This window comes from Cervus canadensis, chromosome 14 (assembly GCF_019320065.1).
Source record: "Cervus canadensis isolate Bull #8, Minnesota chromosome 14, ASM1932006v1, whole genome shotgun sequence".
NCBI lineage: Eukaryota > Metazoa > Chordata > Mammalia > Artiodactyla > Cervidae > Cervus > Cervus canadensis.
The window spans coordinates 31,681,640-31,709,588 of NC_057399.1; the positions used below are offsets into that span (position 1 = coordinate 31,681,640).

At 38.9% G+C, this 27,949-nt stretch overlaps 1 protein-coding gene and 1 pseudogene across 8 annotated transcripts in view; one reads left to right on the forward strand and one right to left on the reverse strand.

Annotated features, from left to right (window-relative positions):
• The window catches only part of GLIS3 (GLIS family zinc finger 3), a 563,983-nt gene that overhangs the window by 200,907 nt on the left and 335,127 nt on the right, over positions 1-27,949 (reverse strand). The gene's annotated exons all lie outside the window — the stretch shown is intronic.
• Positions 9,455-9,563, forward strand: LOC122453404 (annotated as a pseudogene).

Sequence of the window (27,949 nt, forward strand, 5' to 3'; positions counted from 1 at the left end):
ATTGCCTTTCTTTGGGATTGGAATAAAAACTGAACTTTTCCAGTCCTGTGGCCACTGCTGAGTTTTCCAAATTTGCTGGTATATTGAGTGCAGCACTTTCACAGCATCATCTTTCAGGATTTGACATAGCTCAACTGGAATTCCATCACCTCCACTAGCTTTGTTCGTAGTGATGTTTCCTAAGGCCCACTTGACTTTGCATTTCAGGATATCTGGCTCTAGGTGAGTGTTCTCACCATTAATCCACAATGTGACCTTTCATCTCCAATACTGTATGTACCATTGAGTTTCCAATTAACATAAGCTATTTCTCACAGATAGCCATATTTTGAGGCACAAGATGGGTCTCCCAATGAAATATTAAGTAAGTCTTGAGATCAGGCTCAGTGTTCAATAAAATGTGATAACTCGTCAACAAGGTAATGTCTCTTGCATAGACCAGGAAGGGACCATTAATGTACCTCACTCAGGCTGCACTATGGCCTGGGGGAGAGTTGCAGGTGAGCAAACAGGACCAGATTCAATAGCACACACACAATCAAAGGCACAGTAGGCTGAGTTAGCAGATTATTGCACATCAACCTGGGTAAGGCCTAATGCTACTTACTTAACCCAACACACAATTAATTTCAATAGAAACTTTGCCCCAATAACGAAGGGTGAAATGAGGCCCAGAAATGCATTAAGAACTGTGATATCAGCACTTATAATAAAGAGACAAAAAAAGGGACAATCTTTAAGAAAGAGACTATTTATATGCTTTTAAATTCGATACTCAAGTAGGCAAATGGAACCAGTAAGAGGGATCCAGATACAGCAAGTGATCCAACCTGGAAATCCTCTTTGTCCCCATGAGGTTGATACTCTCCTCTTCTACTTGGACACACTCATAGGGGAAACCTACCACACACTTCCCCCAGTGAGAGACATCTGGTGATGAAACTTTTTCTGCCCCTTAGCCAGAACTGACAGGGACCAGTGGGAGCTTCTGCGGCACCAGGTAATCTGAGCCAACCAAAATAGCATCACAAAGGCTCAAAATATTAAACTTTGCCTATTAAAGTAGGCAAACACCACATGCTAAACCTAAACAGGGTGACTGTAAAATAAAAGACTGACATAGAATCCAGAGTTTCTGAACATCACAGACAAAATGTCCCCGATCTAATAAAAAATCACCTATCAATCCAGAAACAAGAAAATCACAACTTGAGTAAAAAAAGATAAGCAACTATTGCCAATACCAAAATAAATCAGATGGATCAGATGATGGAATCATCTAAAAAGGATTTTAAAGCAGTTGTCATTAATATGCTTTAATCAACTATAAATTTTCTCACAAGTGAAAAATTAGAAAATATCAGGAAATAAATAGAAGCTATAAAAAAGAATCAAGTGGAAGTTATAGCAAATGCTATATAAAAAACAAAGTAACTGAAATTTAAAAACTAACTGGATACACTCAATAATATAGACAATAGAAGACAGAATCAGTGCACTTGAAGACAAAATAAGAGAAGTTAACCAATCTCAACAAAAAGAGAAAACATACTGAAAAAAATAACCAACAGAGTCACAGGGATGTGTGGAACAGTAACAAAAGATCCAGCATTTGTAGCATCAAAGTTTCAGAAGGATCGAGAAGGAGAATGTGGCTAAAAGAGGATATGATGAAATAATGGCTGAAAACTTCCCAAATGTAGAAAAATACACAAACCCACAGATCCAAGAAACATAGTGACAGTAAAGAGAATGGACCTAGAAACATCCCACACAAAGATACATCATAATTAAAAATTTGGAAACTAAAGATAAAGAAAAACATATTGAAAGCAGCCAGAGAGAAAGGGTATACCACTTACACATGAATATCAGTTTAACTGACAGTGGATTTTTCATCTGTAACCATGGAGGACAGAACAAAGTGGTTTCTAGTGTGAAATGAAAGAACTGTTGACTAAGAATTCTAAACCCAGAGGTATTGTCCTTTAGCAATAAAGGGAAAATAAAAAACATTTTCAGATAAAGAATAATGAAGAATTTGATGCTAGCAGACCTTACCCTTTCATGACTGATTGAAGACATTTCTTCAAACAGAAAGGAAATGTTAAAAGAAGGAATTCTAGGGCATTAAGAAGGAAGAAGATACAATGGAAAAGGAGAAATATTGCTATATACAGTAGATTATAATTTATTGATGGGTTTTACAAATCACACTTGATGATTAAAACAAAAATTTTAATACTGATCCTAAGACAATGATATTTGAAAGTGGGGAAAGTAACAAGATTAAACGGAAGTGAGATTACCATATCTCACTCAAATTTTACAGGAAAGGCACAGGCCCTAGAAAAGTTAAAACAGTCTTAACAAAGAAAAATAAAAGGAGAAGAATCACTCTATATTAGGCCTTACTCCATAGCTGCAATAATCAAGATGATGTGATATTGATGAAAGGATAGACACATTGATCAATGGTATACAAAGGAGAACCCGTAAATTGGACCACACAAATATGTTCAACTGATATTTGACAACGGTACAAAAGCAATTCAATGGAGGAAGGGTAGCCTTTTCAACAAATGGTGCTGGAACACCATGGACAAATGGGTATCCACACCAAAAAATGAATTTTGACCTAAACCTCATACCTTTTACAAAATTAACTCAAAATGGATCATAAGCCTAAGTGTAAAACATAAAACTACATAACTTTTAGAAAAAACCCATAGAAAAAGAATGGAAAGACAAGCTATGTTGAAAGGAAATGTCTGCAAATGCATATTCAATGGAAAGTTAATAAAAGCTTATATAAATATTTTTAAAACTCAAAATTAACATAATAAATACCCCAATTAGAAAATGGGAAGAGATGTACAGATGTTTCACAGAAGATGGCAAAGAAGCACATGAAAAGATTTCAACACCATTAGTGACCAGGAAAATGCAAATCAAAACTACTAGATATCACTACTTGCCTATCAGAAAGGTTTAAAATTTAAAAAGTGGTTAACAAGTGCTGACACAACTATGGGGAAATTGGATCACTCATACATTACTGGTAGAAATGTAAAATGTTATAGTGATGGTAAAAAACACTTTAGTAGTTTCATATAAAACCAGAGTTATTATATGATCTAGAAATTGTACAATTGTTTATCCAGAGAAATGAAAACTTATATCCATACATAAACCTGTATACAAATGTTCATAGCAGTTTTGTAATAGCCCCAAACTGGAATCAGTCTAATTGTCCTTCACCAGGTAAATGGCTATAGAAAGTGTAGACTATTATACAGTACTATTCAGAAATAAAAAAGAATAAGTTATTGATGCACATGCATGTGTACATGCTCAGTCATGTCCAATTCTTTGCGACCCTATGGACTATAACCTGCCAGGCTATAGTCCTCTATCCACGGGTTTCTCCAGGCAAGAAGACTGAAGTGGGTTGCCATTTCCTCCTCCAGGGGATCTTCCTGACCCAGAGATCAAACCTGCCTCTCCTGCATTGGCAAGCAGATTCTTTACTCCTGAGCCACCTAGGAAGCCCTTTCATGCACACCAAAAATTAAATGAACTTTCAGTGAATTATACTGAGTTAAAAAAGTCGACCCAAAGAGGTGACATGCTGCATAATTGCATTTATGTAACATTTTTAGCTGAAAAAATTTCTAGCAATACAGATTAGACTTCCCTGGTGGTCCAAGTGGTTAAGAATCCTCCTGTCAACGCAGGTGATAAGAGTTCAATCCCTAGTCTGTGAAGATTCCACAAGCTTCAGGGCAACTAAGCCCATGCACAACTACTGAAGTCTGCATGCTCTAGAGCCCATGGTCTGCAACAGAAGAAGCCACCACAAATGAGAAGCCCGCACACCTCAAGTAGAGAACAGCCCCTGCTCCCTGCAATGAGAGAAAGTCCACACACAGCAGCAAACACCCAGCATATTCAAAGAAAGAATGAAACAAAGCAAGAAAAGAAGAAATAAAAAAAAAAAAAGAAGACAGATTAATGCCAAAAAGGTTAAGGATAGAGGGATGGGAGGCAAGAGTACATGACTACAAAGAGGAAACAGGAGAGAAACTTGGGATGTTGTAAATGCTCAGTATCTTGACAGTGGTGGTGAATACAAGAACAAGCAGTACAATTACATACAAACATACACACACACGTGCGGACATTTCTGTATTATTTCTTACAAGTGCATATGTATCTATAATTACCTCAAAAAACATTTCAGTTTAAAAAGCCTGAATATTGTCACAATCTGAATGATGAAAGCAGGAAATATTTCTACCATGTAGTTAATTTTCAAACTAGGCGTGTGGCAACCAAGGCCAGGTGTAGAGTATGGAAAAGGCCTTGGGCAAACTGCCTTCATGCAGAGTTTTCCATCAGTCAGTTAATCATCACTGAAAAGCCACTGCTTTATAAGAGAAAGGGGGAGGGAAGGTTACATTCACACAGTATTAGAAGCAGTCAGGAGGAAGACAGATGCTAGTAAACATCCTATCAGTCAACTGCCAATTACTGATAGCAATTAAATCTTAGATTCCAGAGGGTAATGACACGTCTGTTTTATTTGCCAAAGACTGATCAGCGCCTGGCACAGCCTCGGCACTCAGTAGGGTTGACTGCTGAATGAAAAACAAATACGCAACCAACACAGTGAGACCAAAAAAAGAAATTCCTGCTAACTAGGAGTTCACAAGATTCTGGCTCTGTAGGTCCAGTAGGAATTTCCTGGCACTCTTAACAAGTGCCTAAGCCTGTGCCTTCAGAAGATTGGAGGATATAACCTGAAGCTGTCCGGCCTGAAAGTCAAAATTCGTTTTCAAAGATCCAACCTTATCCATGTTTATTTTAATTTGTGATTGAAGTAGAGTTGATTTACCATGTTGGGGTCCATATTTATTTTAATATATAAAAATACATTAAATTTTATACAAGTTAAATGACAGAGTAAGCTTACCCTCATCCCTTCCAAAGAAAAAAGGTTCATCCTTAGCACTGAACCCCCAAATTTAAAAAAATAGGTCCAAAGAAGAGTGGAGTTCTTTGAAGTATGAAACGTCAAAACAAAACAGTTTTGTTTAGTAGAGAACCAGAATGACGTTTCTGATGTAGAAAATGAGGGCTATGGAACTTGACAAGAGTCTTCTATTATCTTTATTCCAACTTGTTCTTAAACAGAAGTAGCTCCTACCACAATAGCAGAAGCACCCAGTTCCTACAACAATTTGGGTAAAGAGGCTATTGAAAAGAAATAGCATATCACACATCTTGCAATAGCAAATTGTGTCAGTTTTAAAAAATGCAAAGTATTTTATTGAGATGCCTTAAGATTAGTATACAAACTGGTACCTCAGCAGCTTTCATTACATCAAGTGTCCATTTTGATAGTTACTTTTACTTCCCCCAACGAAAACTTCCTTAATGAAAATGCCAGAGTTTCAATGGATGGCACTGGGCTCAAATCTGGAGGAAGATTATTATATGCAAGGGTTAGCAGAAGTAAAACAAATGAACCATGTAGTTTGAAAACTCTGGATATAATTGAAGTTTGGCTTTGCTTGGAGGTTTAATATGCTGGAAACACAAAATTACACAAGTCCTGGAGTCTGTTCACTCTATTCACGATATCTTCATTTGCCCTACTTCACAGAGTAATAAATGGAATTATTAATACTTTCATTTTTGTGCTAATTACATTTTTGCATTTTAACTGTAGTTTACCTTGGGAGTTAGCAATATTTTATTATTATATAGTCTGTCATGACTTCATGTGGGTTGAATTTTTAATTGAAGCTTTATTGTAACTTAAAGGCCAATTACTTTGAGAGGAACTGAAGTCAGATTTTATAGCATAAAGCCTGTGAGAAAATAGAACACCCCCCTGAAAATGTTGCTTTAGGGCAGCTTTGTCGGTTCATGTCACAACCACAACTAATGATGTCAGAATGTGGACATTCCGAAGACAAATATAGGGGCATTCACTTTAATCTTATATGCTGCCTACACTAATGCTTAGCATTAAAAACAAAACAAAACATGTTTTCCAGCAGTTATTTTAGGGAGAAAAATGTGATTTTTGTTTTCAGCTACTGAAAACGTTATAGTTCAAAACTCAACAAAAGGGATTAGTAAAATTTAGTACTCTGTGTTTCTTAATGTTACTTGCTACTTTGAGAAAGGGGGCAACAAAGAAATCTTTTTCTCTGTTAAAGTTTCTGCTGAGAATTGTTCAAAGAAACTGCATTGTGCCCTTTCCCCACAGGTAAATGATGAATGTACAAAGATTCCAAACCAAACCCCTCTCAAAGTAAAAGAAAAAATGGTCATTTATGGGATAGAGTTGGTAAGACTAATAATTCAGAAGCTCAATATAAGTATTTTTCCATTATTAAGGCGTAAATATGATTTTAAAGCAAGGTGATAGGCATTTTCATTATAACTATTCTTTGCACTTTTGACAATTTTTGTGAATTTCCATAATAAAAGTTAAAAAAAGAGGCCAACAATGGATTCTCTGTGTTTGTAAAGGTATTCCTAGTCTCTGAACATCATTTCAGGTTTAATTTGGTCAGTGTAAAACAAAAATCCTGACAGTGTGATATCCAATAATCTTTCCTCTGACCAATTCTGATAAGGTCACTTTTATCCCCTAGGAGGTGCTAGACAAAATTGTCTTAGTTTAGTTTGATGTGTATGAAGATTTTCTTTGGGAATAAAATCCTTAGCAAAGTTTTCCCTGTATGACACGAAGCCAACTAGCTAAGGCTCAAAATAAGGCTGGCTGCCAGTGTAAATCGTATCTTTCTTGGCTTCACACGTGAGCCAGATGTTGGGGATTTTCTGAGCAACAGGATCATGGGGAAGAAGGTTTTCGCATTTCCTGTGTTCTTATTCCAGTTCTCAACTTTCAGGATTTATGGGCAGTCAACAATGTCATGAATGGGCCTGAAAATATCTCCACAGTAAAATCCACGGACAATGCACCTCACTCTGCCATGGCCTCATACATACCATCTGTCAGGTCAGGCTCTCTATACTGGTTCTTTCCCCAACTGTTTCACAGAAGGGCAGTGAGGCAAGTGTAATCTTTAGTCTTCTGAAGCCTGAATTGCAAGCATACAGTATATGTAAAAATATAGGTATATGTAAAAATATCATATATTCTCACTATCTATGAATACCAACATACATTTTCATGTATTTCCAAGTCCTGTATTGTATTTCACGTATTTCCCTGGGGTCTATGCCATGGTAAGCAAGTATGTTTGTGTGCACAAGAAAACATGTATTTAAACATTCTATTATAAAGATTTTCCTCATTATTAAATACTCTTAAATAACTTTAATGACTGCATAATTTTATCAAGTGTTTACACCTAATTTATTCTACTAGTACTGTACTGCAAGATAATGAGTTTACTTCTGAATTTTTTGTCTGTTATAAAGGATTTGTTTAGTCACATTTTGGAAGCAGTTTGAAAATGGAAAAACCCAATGTAAATGGATTGCTTTCAGAATCACTTCCTTTCTGTTTCAATCCCAGCCTTCCTAGGAACAGTAGTTTTCAAACTCTAGTAAGCATCAGAGTCATCTGGAAGGTTTGTTAAAACACAAATTTCTGGGCCCCACTTTCAGAGTCTCTGATCAAGAAGGCCTTAGGAGGACCTGAGAATTTTCATCTCTGACAAGTTCCAAGCTCTGGACCACACTTTGAGAAATATTGTGCAGAGATGCACCTGCCGGATTTATGAAACTGATAGAGCAAGAGTCTCATCACTAGGGTGTCATCCCTTTTTATCCTCCCATTGAGAAATAAAAAGGCATTTTCAGTTGCACTATCTCACAACATAGTCCATGGCCTGACATGTACTCAGGTACCCTCTTTATGTTAAAAATGTTTGGCAAATAAGCAATATTGGCAGGAGAGACTGCAATTTTGACACCTGTTCCTCGATTTGGGATTCATTTTTCTCACTCAAAATTTGGCAAGTATATGTCTTCCTTAAGGTTAGGCTGTGAAAATACACTCTGACTCACAAACCTAGTTTAAAATACCACAAGTGGTAAATAACTATTTCCATAACTGAGTACTAAAATTCTTCATTTTGAGTTGTTTAACATGCTTTGCTTGTATAATGAGATCTAAGTATTTACACAGAATTTGTGCGTTATTGTGTGAATAAATCAGAACCAGAAACTTTCTCCCTGTGTATAGCCTCTCCCTGCTGTTCAGCCTATGCTCAACCCTACCGCCTACATCTCTGTCTAAAAATCAAAACTGATTCCCTATTTACTTCTGGCCCTAGCAATATGGCAAATGAGATGTTCAAAGAAATCATTTCTGAGGCAGCACATCTAAAAGCACTGGTGAAAATTTTTTAAAGAACAACTTTGAAAATAATTTATTTTATATTGGAGTATAGTTGGAATAAAAACTGGAGGTCAGTTTTCCATCTTAACTCCAAAGAAAGCTAGTGCTATAAAACATTCAAACTATCAGACAATTGTGTTCACTTCCCATGCTAGTAAGGTTATGCTCAAAAACCTTCAAGCTAGGCTTCAGCAGTACTTGAATCGATAACTTCCAGATGTACAAGCCGGGTTTAGAAAAGGCAGAGGAACCATACATCAAATAGCCAACATTCCTTGGATCATAGAGAATGCAAGGGGATTCCAAAAAAAAAACCTCTACTTTTGTTTCATTGGCTACTCAAAAGCCTTTGACTGTATCGACCACATCAAATTGTGGACAATTCTTTTTTTTGTGTGTGTGGGCAATTCTTAAAGAGATAGGAATATCAGACAATCTTACCTCCCTCTTGAGAAACTTGTATGCGGGTCAAGAAGCAACAGGTACAACCTCACATGGAACAACTGACTGGTTCAAAATTGGGAAAGAGTACATGAAGACTGTATATTGTCACCCTGTTTATTTAACTCCTATGCAGAGTACATCATGTGAAATGCCAGGCTGAATGAAGCACAAGCAGGAATCAAGATTGCAATTGCCGGGAGAAATATCAATAAACTCAGATATGCAGATGACACTAGTCTAATGGCAGAAAGTGACGAGGAACTAAAGAGTCTCTTGATGAAGGTTAAAGAGGAGAATGAAAAATATGGCTTAAAACTCAACATTCAAAAAACAAAGATCATGGTATCCGGTCCCATCACTTCATGGCAAATAAAAGGGGAAAAAAATGGAAACAGTGACAAACTTAATTTTCTTGGGCTCCATAATCACTGCAGATGGTGACTGCAGCCATGAAATTAAAAGATGCTTGCTCCTTGGAAGAAAGACTATGACAAACCTAGACAACATACTAAAAAGTAGAGACATCACCTTGCTGACAAAGGTCAGTATAGTCAAAGCTATGGTTTCTCCAGCAGTCATGTAGGGATGTGAGAGTTAGACCATAAAGAATGCTGAGTGCTTGTCTATGGCCATACCACCCTGAACGCGCCTGATCTCGTCTGATCTCGGAAGTTAAGCAGGGTCGGGCCTGGTTAGTACTTGGATGGGAGAATGCTGAGTGCTGAAGAACTGATACCTTCAAACTGTGGTGCTGGAGAAGACTCTTGAGATTCCTTTGGATGGTAAGGAGATCAAATTAGTCAATCCTAAAGGAAATCACTTCTTAACATTCATTGGAAGGACTGATGCTGAAGCTGAAGTGCCAATACTTTGGCCACCTGATGGGAAGAGCCAACTCATTGGAAAAAACCTGATGCTGGGAAAGATTGAGAGCAGGAGGAGAAGTGGGCAACAGAGGATGAGATAGTTGGATGGCATCTTTAACTCAAAAGACATGATTTTGAGCAATCTCTGGGAGATAGTGAGGGACAGGGAAGGCTGGCATGCTGCAGTCCATGGGGTCACAAAGAGTCAGACACAACTGACTGACTGAACAACAACAACAAATAATTATCTTTATGTTGTTCATATTTGTAGAGGTGTTTCATCAAGGTAAACTTTCAGAAGTGGAATTGTTAGGTCAAAAGGTAAACAAATATGTAGATTTGTTAGATATGAAATTTCCCATCATAGAGGTTGTAATCATTTGCATTCTCACTAGCAATGAATAAGAGGGTTTTTTCCTAGACTCTCTAAACAGAGTGCATTTTTAAAAGAAAGGTTGCATTTCTAAACACCAGCAATCAATAATTAAAACATAAATTTTAAAAGTTATCATTTGCAAAATCAACAACAAAAATATACAATGTATGATGGAGGAAAAAACAAGAATTGTATAAGATTTTTAGGTAAATGAAGTATAAAATGTAACTGGAAGACCTTAAAGAAGATATAAATAAATAGACAAGACATATTCATGGATGAAAGACATACTATTATAAATATACCAGTGACCTTATAACTTAACTACAGATTCAGTATGACCTTTTAAAAAATCTCAACAGGAGTTTTCAAGAACCTTGATGAGCTTACTCTAAAATGTATACAGAAGAGCAAGCAGTCAAGAAAGAGAGGACAAGACAGGCTTAAAGAAGAAGTAGGTTTGAGTACTTGCTCCATCAAAACACAACTCAGTCATTATGTAATTCAATATTTAAACATGGAGATAGAAAAATACACCAACTGAAAGAATACAGATCTCATAAATAGAGACCTATACATATATGGAAACCTGATACATGACAGAGGTGGCATTGCAGATCTATAAGAAAAGTATGGATTATTTTAAAACGTTGCCAGAACAAATGATCATAAAGAGGAAAATAACAAAAGTAGACTCCACCATTGAAAAAGAGCTTTAAAAAGCTCTCAAATAAATCAAGAACTTAAAAGTGAAAGACAGTAAGTTAACATATTTAGGCAAAAAATAATAGGATAATACTTTGAAGATCATAAGGTAAGAAAGGTATCTTAGATGAAACAAAAAACACAAACCATAATGAAAAAAATAATATTGGACTTAAAATCAAGAATGCTAATCAAAAGATCTTAAAGGGAATAAAAATCCAAGTCACAAACTGGAAAATGATAACCACCAAAGGACATTACCTAGAATAAATGGAAGACTTCTACAAATCATTAAGTTGAAAACAACCTTATTTAAACTAGGCAGAAAAATTTGTATTTCACAGAAGAAATACAAACAACCAATGAACATATGAAAAGAGGTTTGATCACACTAATATATAGGAAAATGCAAATTAAAATTCTAGTGAGAGAATATTTTATATACAGCAAGGATCTGAGGAAAGAACTCATACTGGTGGGAATATAAATTGATAGATTCATTGGGAAAAAGGTCAAAACTGAACATGTACATATATGATGTTCCCATTTCTCTCCCAGAGAAAATCTCTTATACATGTCTCCAGTATAAGAATAATTTAAATAGTACTATTTATAATAATAAAAAATTTAATAACTTAAATATCCATGATGGTAAAATGGATAATTAAATTTTGTATAATCATTCAATACCTATTAGATATCTGTGTAAATCAATGATCCATAGGTCTACAAATCAACATGTATTTCAAAAGCAATGTGGAAAGAAAATCCTAGAAGAAATTCATTCAATATGATTCTATTACACACATTATATAAAGACAAGCAAAACCAAACAACATATTTTTAGGGATATTTATATTTGTGGTAAAACTTTAAGCAAAAGCAAGAAAATTATTAATACAATATTAAAATGGTAATTTCCCCTGATGGGGAGAGAGAGGAAGTGATTGGTAAAGGGAATACAGAAAGATTCTAAGAGGAAAATCATCCATCTCTTATTAGAATCATCAATGTTATTTTATTTATTACTGTTTTCATTTAAAATAGACCCATATTTATATTCACTCTCTGGTAGATAAGATTCATTTCACAACTTCAAAAAGTTTAGTAGAAAGAAAAGATAATTTTCTTAGTTCTTTACCTAAAAGCTTCTAGTGGTTTCCTGTTGCCTACAGGATAAAATCCAACTTCCTAGCAAGAAAGACTCATCAGTCCTCCAACTAATTTTGCAGCTTCACCTCCTACCAGCTTCCCCCTTACCACCCCCATGAGTCACCTGTATTCTAGTGACACCTGAATTATCAGATCCACCAAGCACAAACCTCAGCTATGCACCTGCGGTTCCCTTTCCTGACATTCACCCCTGCTGTTTCAATCTAGCCAATTTCTGTTTTCAAACTAGGTAAATGCCAGATACTTAGTAGAGTCTTCCCTAAAAATTCTGATGGATATTTTCTTCTGTGCTTTCACAAAGGTATAGTTCAATTTATCTGTTTATATGTCCCTCATTGCTTGCCTGTGAGATTTCTTATGCAGGGACTATATTTTCAATTCAGTTCAACCAACATTTCCTGTGTCTCAATTTTATGTTGTGGCTGCACTAGACACTAAATTTATCAGCAATAGGCCTTATTGCCTACTGCAAAGAATTTGAAATTTAGTTACACTCATGTCAATATTTTTTATGTTGATTGCAGTGCCTGGCATATTGCAGATTATTCAATTATCTCATAATCACTCAGTGAATATACAAACTAAGGGACAGAACTTTTCCTATTTAAATAAACAAACAATATTCTGGCAATGAGTCATGCTTTCAATGAGCTTACAAATCCATGATGACTTTTAAAGGCTGTAAATTGTATATATTTAAAGTTTATCTAAAAGGAAAAAAATACCACATGTGTATCCTAAAGGAGATTATTAATCATTAATTATTCTGATTGGAATTTCCAGAACCAACCAATTAAAACTTGGATTCTCTATACAACACAATACCAAGCAACAACACAAGTTGTGTATGGAACTGGAAAATATTAATGAAAGTATTCCTTTTGGGCTCTCCCAAGTGAAGTTCTGTTTGTAAACATGTTAACTTGCTGTTTACTTTCTTTAAAAGGAAAAAAGTTCCCAAGAAAGAGTCCAAATCAAGCATTCTTTCACTGTTTTAAAATTTCTAAGTATAGCTTTAGGCATCTAAGTAAGCAGTCAGTCTTCAGATCTGTCACTTATGAATATTACATGCCAAAGAATATTGAAAATGATGCATTTTGCAGATCCTAGCTTTCAACAAACCAAATACAAAGAAGTAAGCAAAGATAATCTGTATGATATGGCTATGCCATCTGAATGCTTCCTTCTCCCTTCCTTGGTTTCTGTTCTTTGGTAGACAGATGTATTATCATTCTCAAAAGACATCTTATTCTGGCCCTCCTCAGTAGTTCTCACTAGTTTCGCTGTGGTAGGCAGAATGATGGTGCCTCACAGACACGGCAAAGTCCATGTCCAGTCTTCAGAACCTGTGATACGTTTATGAAAGTGAAAGTGTTACTTGCTTAGTCATGTCCAACTCTTCATGACCCCATGGACTGTAGCCCACCAGGGTCCTCTGTCCATGGAATTCTCCAGGCAAGAACTGGAGTGGACTGCCATTTCTTTCTCCAGGGGATCTTCCTGACCCAAGGATTGAACCTGGGTCTCCTGCATTGCAGGCAGATTCCTTTCCATCTGAGCCACCAGAGAAGCCATAAGTTATATCATGTGGTAAAGGGATCTGGCAGATTGATTAAATTAAGGATCTTAATCCAAGAGATTATCCTAATGTAATCACAGAGTCCTTATAAGAGAAAGGCAGGAGGAACTGAGTTAATAGTCTTAGATGTGACAACAGAAGCAAGATAAGAAGATGTCATGAGCAAAGAACTGCAGTGGTTGAAAAAGGCAAGGAAACAGATTCTCTCTTCAAATTCTCCAGGAGGAACCAGCTCTTCTGACTTTTACCCAATAAGCCCATGAAGACCCATTCCCTTCCCCACGACATTATTCTGGGCCCCACATAATACTCAATTCTCTCATTTCTGAAACTATCATCATGTTTTACTGCCTTTCCCTCTGTGATCTAGTATGATTTGTATTAACCTGATACTTGTTTGTTGCCTCTAGCGGACATTGTTGATTAATTACCCTGAAACCACTTCCAAGTCACTCTCCCTTGCTGACTTATACTGCAGTGGCTAGAAAGTCAAACACTCTTTCTCAGTCTTTCTTGCAAAGAAGAATGGCAAAATAACTCAGTTCTGAAAAATGAAGCATATATTGATGTCTGCTTGGAGAAAGAAAATTTAAGGAAAACTTTTGCTTTCTTGATGAAAAGGGAAGGGGTGACCAGTGTGATCATTTTCCTTTCTTCCTACCTGGAATATAAGCGTGATGTTTAGAGCAATGATGGCTGTCTTGCTACCATGAGCAAAAAGCAAAGAGAACCACAAAGACATGGGCTCTGATATTGCTGAGTCATGGAGCTGATAGTTGCTAATTATTATTGCTGAGTCACATAGCTAATAGTTTCCTACCTCTGGAAAATTCTGGTTTTGTGAGAACAATAGCTCCCTATTGTTTAAGCCACTGTAGTATGGCTTGTATTACACACAGCTTGAAAGCATGCCTAATACATCACCTTTCTCTGGTAGCCCCCATCGGACCATAAGCAGTCAGATCATTGAGAGTTTGGAAAGTGTACAGAATCCTCCTTAGCACACAGTTTTACACATTGGTATGTATAGGGAAAAATGAAGGCAAAAGAGAGAGGGAGGGAGGAAAAGGAAAGGGAAAAAGGGAGGAAGGAAAGAAAATGGAGATAGGGAACAGAGAAAGAAGAGGGAGGAAGGGAAAGAAGAAAGGAATTCAAAAGCAAACTTTAATCATTACTATGAAACTACAAATTGAAAAAGGAAATGCTGAACAATAGATGCATCCACCTTCATTGGCTCAACCTTGCAGAATACACGCTATAAATGCACATTGAAGAACTTGAGATGACATTCAAGTTGAGACTTCCAAGCTCCCAATCACTCCTTCCAACATCAATGTACTTGGTTCCTAACATCACCATTCTGCAAACTCAAAACCAACTTAACTCAAAATATTACTATGCCCAAATATATGCCATTTCCAAATAAAGTACTCCAGTGTGCTGGAGACAATACATAACATAAAACTCCCAGAGCACTAATAAAAATTATAGTGAGCTGTCTAGAGGAAATCAATGCTGAAGAAGATGGAAGCTTATTCTGGGAATGAAACTATACCAATTTTATAAAATTTTCACATTGGTACTCATATCATTAATTGCCTTATAAAATTTAAGGTTTGCTAAAATTCTTTGGTAAATCTTTTGTGGCAAAGGCAGAGATCTAAAACAGGTTTTTTCAATAGAACATTCCGTTTTTAATTACTAATACTACGGAGTCCCAGGGTATGAAAACATTCAGAGGCTGAAGCCAACAACCTATGTGGACAAACTACTCAATGGCAGGCCCAAAGCTAGAAATAGAGACAAAGAGAAATTACAACTCTTACTCTTGTGAAGCTTAGATTCTGGATAAGTAATAGACATTAACAAGTAAATATATGTTGGTGGTGGTTTAGTCACTAAGTCGTGTCTGACTCCTGTGACCCCATGGACTGGAGCCTACCATGCTCCTCGTCCATGGGATTTCCCAGGCAAGAATATTGGAGAGGATCATCATTTTCTTCTCCAGGGGATCTTTTCAACCCAGGGATCGAATCAGAGTCTCTTGCATCTCCTATGTTTGGCAGGCAGATTCTTTACCAACTGAGCTATCAGGGAAGCCCAAATATATGAGTTGCAAAATTGGAATTATAAATTCCTTAAGAGGAATGAGGGAATGGATTAAAAACCCTCTGTTTTATTGACTGAAGAACAGAGCAAGAATATGGATTTTAAGCACACTTAAATTTGACTCCTGGCTCTAATATGTGGTAAATAAGAAAAAGACTCCTTGATATTTGATAGGTCAAGGACAGAGCAGGACTGTTACAAGTAAAAAAACAAAAAAAAATGGGTAGATGGAAATTATGAGGCAATGGGAGGACTTTAAGACCCAAATTACACAAATCCCTTCACAAATACCAAAAATGTCTTTGGAGACATAATTGGAGAAGGAGTTAACAGCTAGTAACAAAGTCATTCAAAAGATGAAGGACTGAAAGAGGATCCAGACAGATATGGTTGTGTGAATGCTACTTGGAATATTTGGAAGACCTTAGAAGGTTGGTCAGAACAAGAACAGTTTGGGCAAGTTCAATATCACTGAGCATGTCTTTGGCACCTCCAGGGCCTGCTACTCATTGCGTGGGGTCTACTTGTTTGTGGGAATACTAGAAAGGGGAACATGGAATTAGTTATTTGGTTTCACAGAACACCAAAAGGGATGGAGACCAAAACATTTGCTGAACAAATACTATGTGGTTCTTACACATTAACTCATTTAATCCTTGGAACAACCCCATGAGATACCAGTTAGTAATCCCATTCTATAAGACTTAGAATACGGATTTTAAGCACACTTAAATTTGACTCCTGGCTCTAATATGTATCATTTATTAATATCTGTGATGACACAAATTTAAAATGTGATTGAAGAAATGAAGTAAAGTAACTTTCCCAAGGTAATCAAGATTACTGGGAGATATATCAATAACCTCAGATATGTAGATGACACCACCCTTACAGCAGAAAGCAAAGAGGGACTAAAGAGCCTCTTGATGAAAGTGAAAGAGGAGAGTGAAAAAGTTGGCTTAAAGCTCAACATTCAGAAAACTAAGATCATGACATCTGGTCCCATCACTTCATGGCAAATAGATGGGGAAACAGTGAGAGACTTTATTTTGGGGGGCTCGAAAATCACTGCAGATGGTGACTGCAGCCATGAAATTAAAAGACGCTTACTCCTTGGAAGAAGAGTTATGACCAACCTAGACAGCATATTAAAAAGTAGAGATACTACTTTGCCAACAAAGGTCCATTTCGTCAAAGCTACAGTTTTTCCAGTAGTCATGAATGGATGTGAGAGTTTGCCTATAAAGAAAGCTAAGCACCGAAGAATTGATGCTTTTGAACTGTGGTTGGAGAGGACTCTTTGAGAGTCCCTTGGACAGAAAGGAGATCCAACCAGTCCATCCTAAAGGAGATCAGTCCTGAGTGTTCATTGGAAGGACTGATGTTGAAGCTGAAACTCCAATACTTTGGCCACCTGAGGTGAAAAACTGACTCACTAGAAAAGACCCTGATGCTGGGAAAGATTGAGGGCAGGAGAAGGGGATGACAGAGTATGAGATGGTTGGATGGCATCACCAACTCAATGGACATGAGTTTGAGTAAACTCTGGGAGTTGGTGATGGACAGGGAGGTCTGGCGTGCTTCAGTCCATAGGGTTGCAAAGAGTCTGACATGACTGAGGGACTGAACTGAACTGAACCTTCCCAGAGCAAAGTCAAAGTAGGACCTCAATTTGCAGCTCCTCAATTTACAAGCAGTGACCTAACCCCTTGGATTACAATGCCCTCAGTGGTGAACTCTCTAGTCTATTCTGAACTGTCATCAGAAACATTCAAATTTCAGCTCCTTCCTTCATATTTTTTGGTGTCATTTCTCTATTCAGTATTTTCTGTGGCACCTAGCAGTGGAAAATATGTCTTGAAATAACTGTTGTAAGAGAGTAAATTGGTGCATTCTATTTTGGGGGGTGGGAGTGGAGCAGGCATTTTGGCAATTCTTATCCAAATTTCAAATGCACATACCCTTTACATAACAATCCTACTGCAAAGAATTTAACTTACTGCTCTACAATAAAAGTATTCCCTGTCATTTAAGTATAGATGTATATAACATACATCCACAAATACACACATACACACACAAAAGGCTAATAGGAGACAGAGTAATGTAATGAATAAGCATATGGCCTCAGGAGCTAAACCTCATGAATTCAAATCCTGCTTCTTTCTGCTTCTACTATTTTCTAATTGTGACCTTAGGCCTTTTGGATCTCTATTTCTCAGTTTGTTCACCTATGAAGGTGGGATAAAAATAGTATCTACTTTGTTGAAAGGATTAAATCAACTATATGGGCTTAGGATAACAAGTATAAAGTACTGTACAAATGTTAGCTGCTTTATGATGATTTTTAGTCAAATACTATAATAGCAAAGGAATCTGAAAATAACCTAAACATCTGCCAAGAATAGGATGGCTGAATTCATGACAGCATATCCACATAAAAGAAAATGATACTAGCACTGAAGATATTGAAATATATCTGTATCAGCAGCTTGTCCAGAAGAGAAAAAATACACGTGTCAGGCAAATAATTCTATCCAGAGCTCTGTGGGATTTTCCCCTCTCAGTTGTCTCCTAGCCATATGCTGAATTAGTAGAGGACTGGTGGCCCAGAGGTAAAGCGTCTGCCTGCAATGCAGGAGACCCGGGTTTAACCCCTGGGTTGGGAAGATCCCCTCGAGAAGGAAATGGCAACCCACTCCAGTATTCTTGCCTGGAGAATTCCATGGACAGAGGAGCCTGGTAGGCTACAGTCCATGGGGTTGCAAAGAGTCGGACACAACTGAGCGACTTCACTTTCTTTTCTTTTCTTTCATTATGGTCTGAAGTGCTTCAGGATGAGGAGAAACATGAGACAATACAAAGATTAAATCTTTACAGACCCACATAGGTCCTTCCTACCTGTTGATTCACTTCTTCAAGTTGCAGCTATCATGGGAAGAAAACACATGAGCTACTTTCCTGTTGTCTCTGCTTTCAACAGACTTTCCACAAGAGCTGCCAAAATAATTGGGGAAAATACACGTTCTCCTGCCTGTATCTACAGTATTAGGCTCTTTGCTATAAATTCTCTTTCACACTCCTTGCCTGACAGGTAAATAGCATGAAAACTCCCTTAACAGATTATTCTGAGCACTGGTTTTAACTAAAGTTACTCATATGATTAAAAAACACTGGAATATTTCTAAATCACATTTAACCATCCATATGGAAATTTTGAAAATAGAGTGAGGGGGAAAACCAGCAGATGAGAATGTAACTTAGCTGCAGGCCTGGTTATAAAAAAATGTGTCATCACTGAATTCAAGTCATGCCTTCAGCATTTAGAGACAAGGAACATTTGAAGACCTAGGATGGGACTGTGGGTGAGAATCAGGGAAAGGAAGAGGAACCAGGCAGTTTCCTGACTAACAAGTGCCTGGTACTTTAAATGCCTTAAGTAGTCAGAAGAATCCTATGAATTAGGAGTCATCATCTCCACACTGTAACTGAAAACACTGAGGCTTAGAGAGCTTAAAAGACTAGCCCAAGGTTATTTAGCAGGAAAGTGATAGAACTTAGATTTAAAAACCAGGTTGACTGGTTCTAAAAACTGTACTTATTCTTCTAAGGTCCAACATATTGGGGGTAGGACAATATATTTCGTATATAGAGGCTAAAGGGAAAATGTAGGAATAGACAGAATGTCTATCAAAAGCTCTTAATGGTGCTCTCTGACCCAGATAAACCCTGGGAGGTGTCAGATGTTTCAGAAAGTCTTAGATCCAAGCTGCCCAGGAAAGAGGCAAATGCTAGCACCCAAGACTCAATCTTATTAATGTACTTCTTCGTGAGCCAAAATGAAATGATAGTACACTGGTAATCCATAGTATTTCTGGGAGTCACTTGGAGGTTCTTAATTATGGGGTAGAAGCCTTGAGACCAAGAATCTGACTCATCTTCCTAGAGGAACAGACTATTGGGAGAAAACATGAAACCAGCTGCAAATCCATACACTCAGCAGGATCTCACAATGCTTGGTTCAGCCCTGCTTGAGCCTGGTAGGTATTGTCCTGCCTCTGGGGGACATCCAGCATTTAAGGTGAGCAGTAACAAAAATCCCTGGCTGTCTTCTTTATGGCTGGACAGCAAAACAGCCAAGCTCAAAGCTTTAGATGGTGTGACCCTACCTTCCACCACTTAAGCTAATGTGAGATATAAAGTCTAACACTCTCCATGACCCTCTCCCTCTTCCTGCCTCATGAGCTCCTTCCTCATTCCCCTGCCATCTGCACTCCTCACCTGTATTGCAATCCCTACTAAATGCCAATTTATAAAAGAAATATGATGCTAGTAGTCCCAGGGATAGTTGGAATTTCAGTAGGGATCTACTGACAATTTAAGGAAAAATTCTAAAGAAACTAAAGGAAATGAGAATCTAGTGGCAGAATTTCAGAAACTGTGAAAAACTGATTATATACAAAAATTCTTACATGTGTATATGGGCACATGTACACACATAATAAATATATAAAAGAAAGATCACACACATATATAATTTAAAAAGTATATCCATAAGCTATAAATCAAGAAGTACCTACGTGTACTCTTGATTTGGAGACATAAAGACTTGGGTGGCAATCAGACACATTCCTAAGGCTATTGTGTACTCAGGAGCTCAGTTGTGTTTGACTACTAGTGACCATTTGGATTGTATAGCCCACCAGGCTCCTCTGTCCATGGGATTTTTCAGGCAAGTATTGCCTAGCTTCAAATGTTTCTATGTACTCAATGTCCCTTGGGGTGTCACACCAGGCCTCTGTTAGGCAGCTTAGGCTCTGGGACCGAAGGCCAGTCTTTCATCAGTGTGTGTCTCTTGTGTACACCAGGGCTGTGTGTGCCGGCTCCCTCTGTACCTAATCTCTCACTTGCCCAAAAAGAGCACAGTTTCATAAATTCTATCTAAAAACTCTCCTAGTCTTTGGAAAGTCTGTTGACTGTAATGGGCCTCGGAGTGGCTGAGAGAAGGCTTGGCCTCATTTTTACATGGCTCAGACGGGTATGCTCCAAGATTCCTCAGGATCATTTCCAGAGGCCCAACCCAGAGCATGGTGCTTAGTTCACCGTGGGCCCTACAATTACATTTGTTCACTGGCTCTGAACAGCTGGGCCAGGAGAAGCCCAGCCTTTCACGCAGGCTCAGAAGTTGCTGTCAGCCTTCCGTGTGAGCACCGATCCCACCTGCAGGGGCCACTGCCTATCCCTGCTCTCCTCCTCTTCCTAGGTGAAGAGGCAGAGACATGCTGTCTACATGCTCCCAGTGTATTTCAAAACCTAGCCCCTCATAATACCTCCCTGGATGAAAGAGCCAGGGCCTGAAAAATTCGATGTGGCTTACACTGTCTTCTTTTATCCTTAACCTGACGTCTTTCCACACAGGGGTAAGGATTGATGTGGCCAGGGGTGACTCTCAGAGAACTCCACGTTCATCTCTCCATCTAGAGCAATTCACAGAGGACTGCCTTCACAGGTCTGAGCTCCAAAGCTGGAAGAAACTTTAAAAGTGATAATCTTCCAGTATCTACATTTTACAGGGAAGGAAATTATGATGAGAAGTGAGGTGATATAAAACCATGGTCCTGAACTTGACCGAGTTGAGTCATAACTCACAGCCCAGTGCCCTGTCCACCACAGCATCAGAGTTTGTATTCTGCCACACAGAAGAGGTGTTCCCGTTACTCATAACAAAATGGATGCAGCTATAGACGAAGCTCATAAAATCTAAGTTAAAACACTGAGTCAGTCTCTCTCCCTGTCTCTCCTTCCAGAGCCGTCCCAGAACACCATGTGTGAGAGAAAACAACAGAATGGAAATTGCTCATATGGAGCATGAGGAGGCTGCCCACCTCCCTCGCACAGCCCGTGTGCAAAGACAGCCCCTCAGCTGCGCCGCAGACACAAGGTGGCTGGTGCTCACTGCTTCTTGTGACAGCTGACAAGCCAGCTGGCACGGATCACTCCTCACTTCCAACAGATACGCCACCAGGACACGTATGACAGGTGCCAGCTGCTGCTCAAGAAGATGGGTAGTGTCCTTGAGGGCCAGCAAGTGCCACCCGTGGCCCAAGCCCTGGGTCCTGCAGCCCTCCACAGACTTCTGGGCAGAGAGCAGAAGTGGGACCAGCTTTGTGCTGGCCATTTGTGGGACAGGGTCGTAGCACACTCATGCAGGCCAGGTGCTTGGGACCACGATGGGAGGCTGTTTATTCTAAGGCTCCCCATGGGTCTGTGCTATATTTGGCAGTGGAATGACCATCCTGGAACAAGAGGAGTAAAGAGGAAAAGGAAGAGGCAAAGTGTTCTATATGAAAAATAATGCTCTAGGCACCACCAAAAATGTGGACCAAACACTAGGTGATCTGACAGTTTCTAGAACAGGAGGATCTCCTATCCTCTGATCTCAGCCAGGTCCATCTGCCAAGAGAGAAGTAGTCCCTTGTAGAGCTGGGGAAAGAGGAGGGTCTGGCCACCCCAACCCAAGGCACAAGATGCCAAAGAGCCTATCAAGTGGTAGATGTCAAAGGACAGGAAAAGCCCCTCTGCTCCCTCTCAGCATATTGTAGAAAAGGGGTTCTCAACCTCACACTGCTGATGTTTTGGGACAGGTAACCCTTCTTGGTGGCTCAGAGGTTAAAGTGTTTGCCTGCAATGTGGGAGACCTGGGTTCGATCCCTCGGTCAGGAAGATTCCCCTGGAGAAGGAAATGGCAACCCACTCCAGTATTCTTGCCTGAAGAATCCCATGGACAGAGGAGCCTGGTGGGCTACAGTCCACGGGGTCACAAAGAGTTGGACACGACTGAGTGACTTAACTTTAACTAACCCTTCACTGTAGGAAGCTGCCCTATTCATCGTAGGATGTTCAGCAGCATCCCTGGTTTCTCCCACCTAAACACCCTCTCCCCAGTTGTGGCAATCAAAAATATTTCTAGACATGTCCCCTGTCCCCTAGAACAGCTCCAAGTTGAGAACCACTAGGATAAAGGTCAGGAGAACAGACTCAAGACCCAGACTGCCTGGGCTCTTAAACCCAATTCTGCCACTGACAAAATGGATAACTTTGGCTGTGTGATTTGATCTTTGTGCTTCAGTGTCCTCAGCTATAAAATGGGAGAAATAATAACAGAACCCACCTTATAAGATGGCTCCAATATTAACTTAGTTCATACATGGAAAACACTCAGAATGGTGTCTGGCCCATAGTAAGCATTCTTCTCCCCCAGAGGAGCTCGGGAAATAGTCTGTTCTTCTAGGATCCCAACCAGCAGGGTTCCAGCTTTAGAGCCTGCCAGTGAGAGGCACTTTGTGCAATTTTGGAAACAGAAGAGGAGGAGCCATTTCCCCCTCGAGGAATGGCAAACAGAGCCATGTGCAAGAATAGACTTGAAATTTGCCTCAGATTCCAGACCTTCACCTGCAAAGTCCCTGCTTTGATACTCTAAATGACTGAGGTCATCTGTGACTCTTTCTTTTGATTTCTGCATCCTCTTGATCTTTGGGAAGCCAGAAGCAGTTCCCTAAGCCTTTCTCCACTTGCCTGTCCAATGGTTCTATAAGACATAATTTCCTGTATTAATCCTTTCCTTCTTAAAAATTTCTAGGGTGAGTGGGTTATGTTTTCCAGGCCAAACTCTAACTTATGGACCCATTAATTTGATCAAGATACTAAAAACCTACTATCAGGAAAGTGTTCTTGGGAGTAATGATGCACTGGTATTTGGATTGTACATTTATCTATGTATCTATGCTAGAATCTTTATTTGCAGGGAAATCCCAAAGTAAAAAAACAGGCAAAAGTGGAGCTTCTCAAGACAGATATGTGTTGAGGGAATGGGGTGCCCAGGTGACTTACCACTTGCTCATACTTTTCCCCCACACCTGCAGAATCCTAAGGCTCTGAAACACTCTGCTTGCAAATACCTGTAGTCAGAGAAGAATCCTAAAATGCACACCAACTGTTAGTTGATTGCTCTAGAGAATCTGATTTGTAAGGTGCACCATGCCTGGCCCTGGAGAGAGAAGGCACTCAGAAAGAAGTAGAGTCTCTCTTCTCAAGATTTTCATAGCCAAATAGCAGTTGAAAACAGAGGCAAGGCCCAGAGGATGCAGAAAATAGGGTGACACATCTTGGTGAGAGGCACATGGCATTTGGTGGCCTGTAAGTGTCTCTGGTGATATGAGCAAGGCCTCAGTGAGCAGACACTGGGCTGTGGAACACAAAGTGCTCTCCCTGATTCCCAGGTCTGAGAGGTAGTCCACTCACAAAGGGTCTAGAACATAAAGCTGCCCAAGCGGGGGAGGGGGCCAAAGACCTAGCATCCTATCTACCTGGTGAAGACACACTGAACCGCTCCCAGTCTGCCATCTCTGGTCCAGCTGCCCTCACCATGTAGGAGGGAGTTGCTGCACAATCATTATTTTTCCAATGGATTTTGGATAAATTGCTTTCATCTGGTGAGCTTGGTTTAGGTGGGACAGATACTTTGTCCCCATACTTCAGTTTTTAATTTGCTATGACTTTCACAAAACTCTAGCTATTAGGAAACTGGGCAGATCTGCTTTTAAGGTTTTTTAAAAATTGTTTTGACGTACCCACCAAGATATTGGTCTCTCTTTCTATCACTAATTTCAAAAGCCATATTTTTATGGTTGAGAATTAGCATTAAAAATGATTACTTTTGGCAGCAAAAGCCGGAAAGGTGACAGGAGAGAGAGAAGTACCAGAGGCACTGAGCATGTTTTTCTTGCATTTGCGGAAAGGCTGCCTATAAAACAAACATCATGAGGAGAATTTAAAAAGCTTGAAAATGTAACAAAACCCCTTCTAATGTTTATTTATATTATTTCATAGCAATTTTATAAGTATAGGGGCCAAACCACTGCCCCATTACCTGTTCATACCACTCAGGAGGCAGTAAACCCCTTAAGCATGAGCAGTGTTTTCTGCAACTCTGATCTTCCGCAGCAGACACTGCAATGCCTGGCACAGAGGAGCATTGATAAATACCCATAAATAAACGAAGCATTGAGTTACTAATAATTATCAGAAGAGTGCAGATTAAAGCAGTCAAAAGCAGGGAGGGGGGGAGCAGGCTAGAAATCTAGGTAAAATAGATCCTTTGATAATTATTTTTTCTTTCACCTATGTCATGAGCAAAAAGAAGAAAAGGTTGATGATCATTCCCAACTCTCCTCAAATAATGCTCCGAAAGAATTGAACATTTAAACCCTTCTTGATGCTATTATTTAGATATTTATACAATTTCTTGAGAACATCAAGATTCCTGTTTCTTTAAATACCATGTGAGACACATTCTTCCTTATATTTCTGTGGAAACTACTATGTACCTTTATGATCTGTCAGGAAATGGGGGCACCTGGTGGACCCATCCACCATTTCTCTTAAACTTTGCTTTCTTCTAATCCTTTTCACATGTTGGATCTTCATCTCTTCCATTTCTTGGACAGGAATAGAGCAAAATTGTGACTATCCTTTGGGAATCTTTAGCTCTCTATGGCAACTGGGATCACAGTATGGTGATGCCTGTGAACTGAGTTACATCCTCTGGTAGCCCATGATGTCCCATGTCCCAATTCTCCAAACACCAGAGCACACACTTCTCAGAAGATGAACCAGTACAGACTTTAAGATAGCCTGTGAGTTTAAAAATCAGTTCCATGGCAGACTGCATTTGTTCTTTTTATATTTTCTCTTTTGATGATTGTTGTGATATTTATTCCCAATATCAAAGGAAGTGGTAACAATTCTGTTAAGATTCAAAGTAGAATTTCTCATGCTATAATAAATTTTCTGTCCTTAGAGATTGTTTCTTTTTATGATTTCTTCATTTAAATATGTTAATAGGAATAAGATGCATACTCTGTATACACATTTGGACATTTATAACCGGTATATAGAGCTTGGCATATAGCAGGTCCTCAATAAATGTTCATTTCGCCTCTCTATTAAATAGAGAACACAAGAAGGCTTGAGATCTACTATTAATAGCTTATTATTTTGTGGAATGAAGTATTAGGCCACCTTTATCTTCAGTTTTTAGTCAGTGCTTGATCTCTTGGTGGCAAATGTTTTGTGTTAGGATAAAAGAGAATCTGAGGATTAGAATAGTCACAAGCAGGACAGACAGACAGATGCAAACCTGGATGACTCGAGTGTGAAAGGGTAAGGCAAGGCAGAGGAACAAAAGTCCAGGTAGGCATTTGGAGAGGCCAAGGCCTCAACACATGGTTGGCCAGTTGTATTCAGCACAAATATGCCTGGTGAAAGGGTGATGGGAGCTGAAATCCCAAACATAGGGGACACCTTTTACTCTTTCATGCAAAAGTACCATATGGGCATAACATAATTCTGAGAGAGCCAAGGGCAATGAAAGGCAGACAAATCTGAAGAGAGAAGCAACATGTGGCCTCAGAATCAAGAAATATTGACTTTATTTGGACTCAAATATTTCCTATCAGCCAGTAAGCTCTGATATATTCCCTGCTGGTGGCAATACCAGCTCCTGGATTTTGTCTCAAATCAGCCTGAAACATGTCTAAGACCAGCATGAAGAGAGTAAAGCTGTGAATGTGAGAGGACGGACTCACAGAAGGCTAAGTCACAGAACCAAAAAACTGAGCAGGAGCTTTAGAAGACATACTGAGTTACACAGTGTCTCCACAAAGTTCATGTCCACCCAGGGCCTCAGAACGCGACCTTATTTGGAAATGGGGTCTTTGCATATTTAAACAAGATGAGGTAACACTGGAGTAGGGTAGGCTTTAACCCCAACATGATTGGCATGCTAATAAAAAGGTGAGAGACACAGACACACAGAGGGAAGAAGGCCACGTGAAAACAAGGGCAGAAATCAGAGCGATGTAGCTACAAGTAAGGGACACCAAAGACTGCCAGCAATGCCTTGAAGTTAGAAAGAGGCAAGGAAGAACTTTTCTCTAGGACCATCAGAGGGGGCATGGTTCTGCTAATGCCTTGATTAGCAGACTTTTAGCCTCCAGAACTGTGAGAGAATAAATTTCTGTCATTTTAAGCCACCCAGTTTATGTTGCTTCATGATGGCAGCCACCGGAAACTAATAAAGAAATCATGTAGTCCAGCACCTTTTTAAGGACAGATGTACACACTAAGACCGAGAGATTTGGGTAACTGACCCAGTATGACAAGGCTGAATCTTGGCAGACTGGGACAGTTCAATCACTCACTCACTGTTCATTCACTCCTTCAACAAATATTCATGGACTGCTTTTATACCTAGAAGAGGTCATTGTACATTAGAGAACACATTGATAGACCTCTCCTTCATGGAACTTCCATTCTAGTATATTTGATAGATAATAAACAATTATTTACACAATCAATTATTAAGTTACAAGTGGGATGAAAGCTCCTCTATAGAGAGAAAAACAGTATCTGATGATGAGACAACATGATGGGGATTCTGAGCTACACTGGAAATTAGGCAAAGGCTTCCTAAAAGTGGTATTTGAGAGGAAATATAAAGAATAAATTAAAGCTAGTTTACCGTGTCATGGAAGGGTGACGTATGGAGACACACGATATAAGGGGTTTTTGAGGGAATAAGGAGGTAGAGTTGGAAGAGAATATTCCAGATAAAAATTCTGGCCTTTTCATCAATCTTCTTTCCACCATACTGCCTTTCTTGGAAACTCATACAAAAGCAAGATAATGTCATTGTCCTATCAACCTATGTTAACCACAAAATACTTATAGCCTAAAAAAGACAGAGGGAATTTTCATTTGCAGTATGCACTAAACTATACATACCTACCCTATAAATATTTTAATATTCTATCTGAATTTTTTCACTTTTTGTGAAGTCAAGAATATCCCCTCTTCAATCTCTATCATCCAATACATTGTTACATTTTTCCTATCTACAAAGAAGTTCAACAGCAGTAACAAAGACACTTCTCTGTAATAACTGGCATATTCAATCTGGCCCTGATAAATAAGAATTTGGTAAATACTATACAGTTGACAAATTCTGTATCAATTAAACATGCTTATCAAATTCAAAGGTTATGTTGTGGTAGGCTATTAAATGCATGGTTCAGTTACAATCTTCCCGCACATGACATTTCTTCGCTGGTTAAGGCACCAAAAGCTAATTCAAAAACGGGCCATATTTTCTACTAGAAGTTCATTGCATTCAAAGTAACTGAATGCAGTGAATGACTGGCTGACCCCAATCACTACTCACCTAGAAAGTGAATGGCCAGGCAGCACTG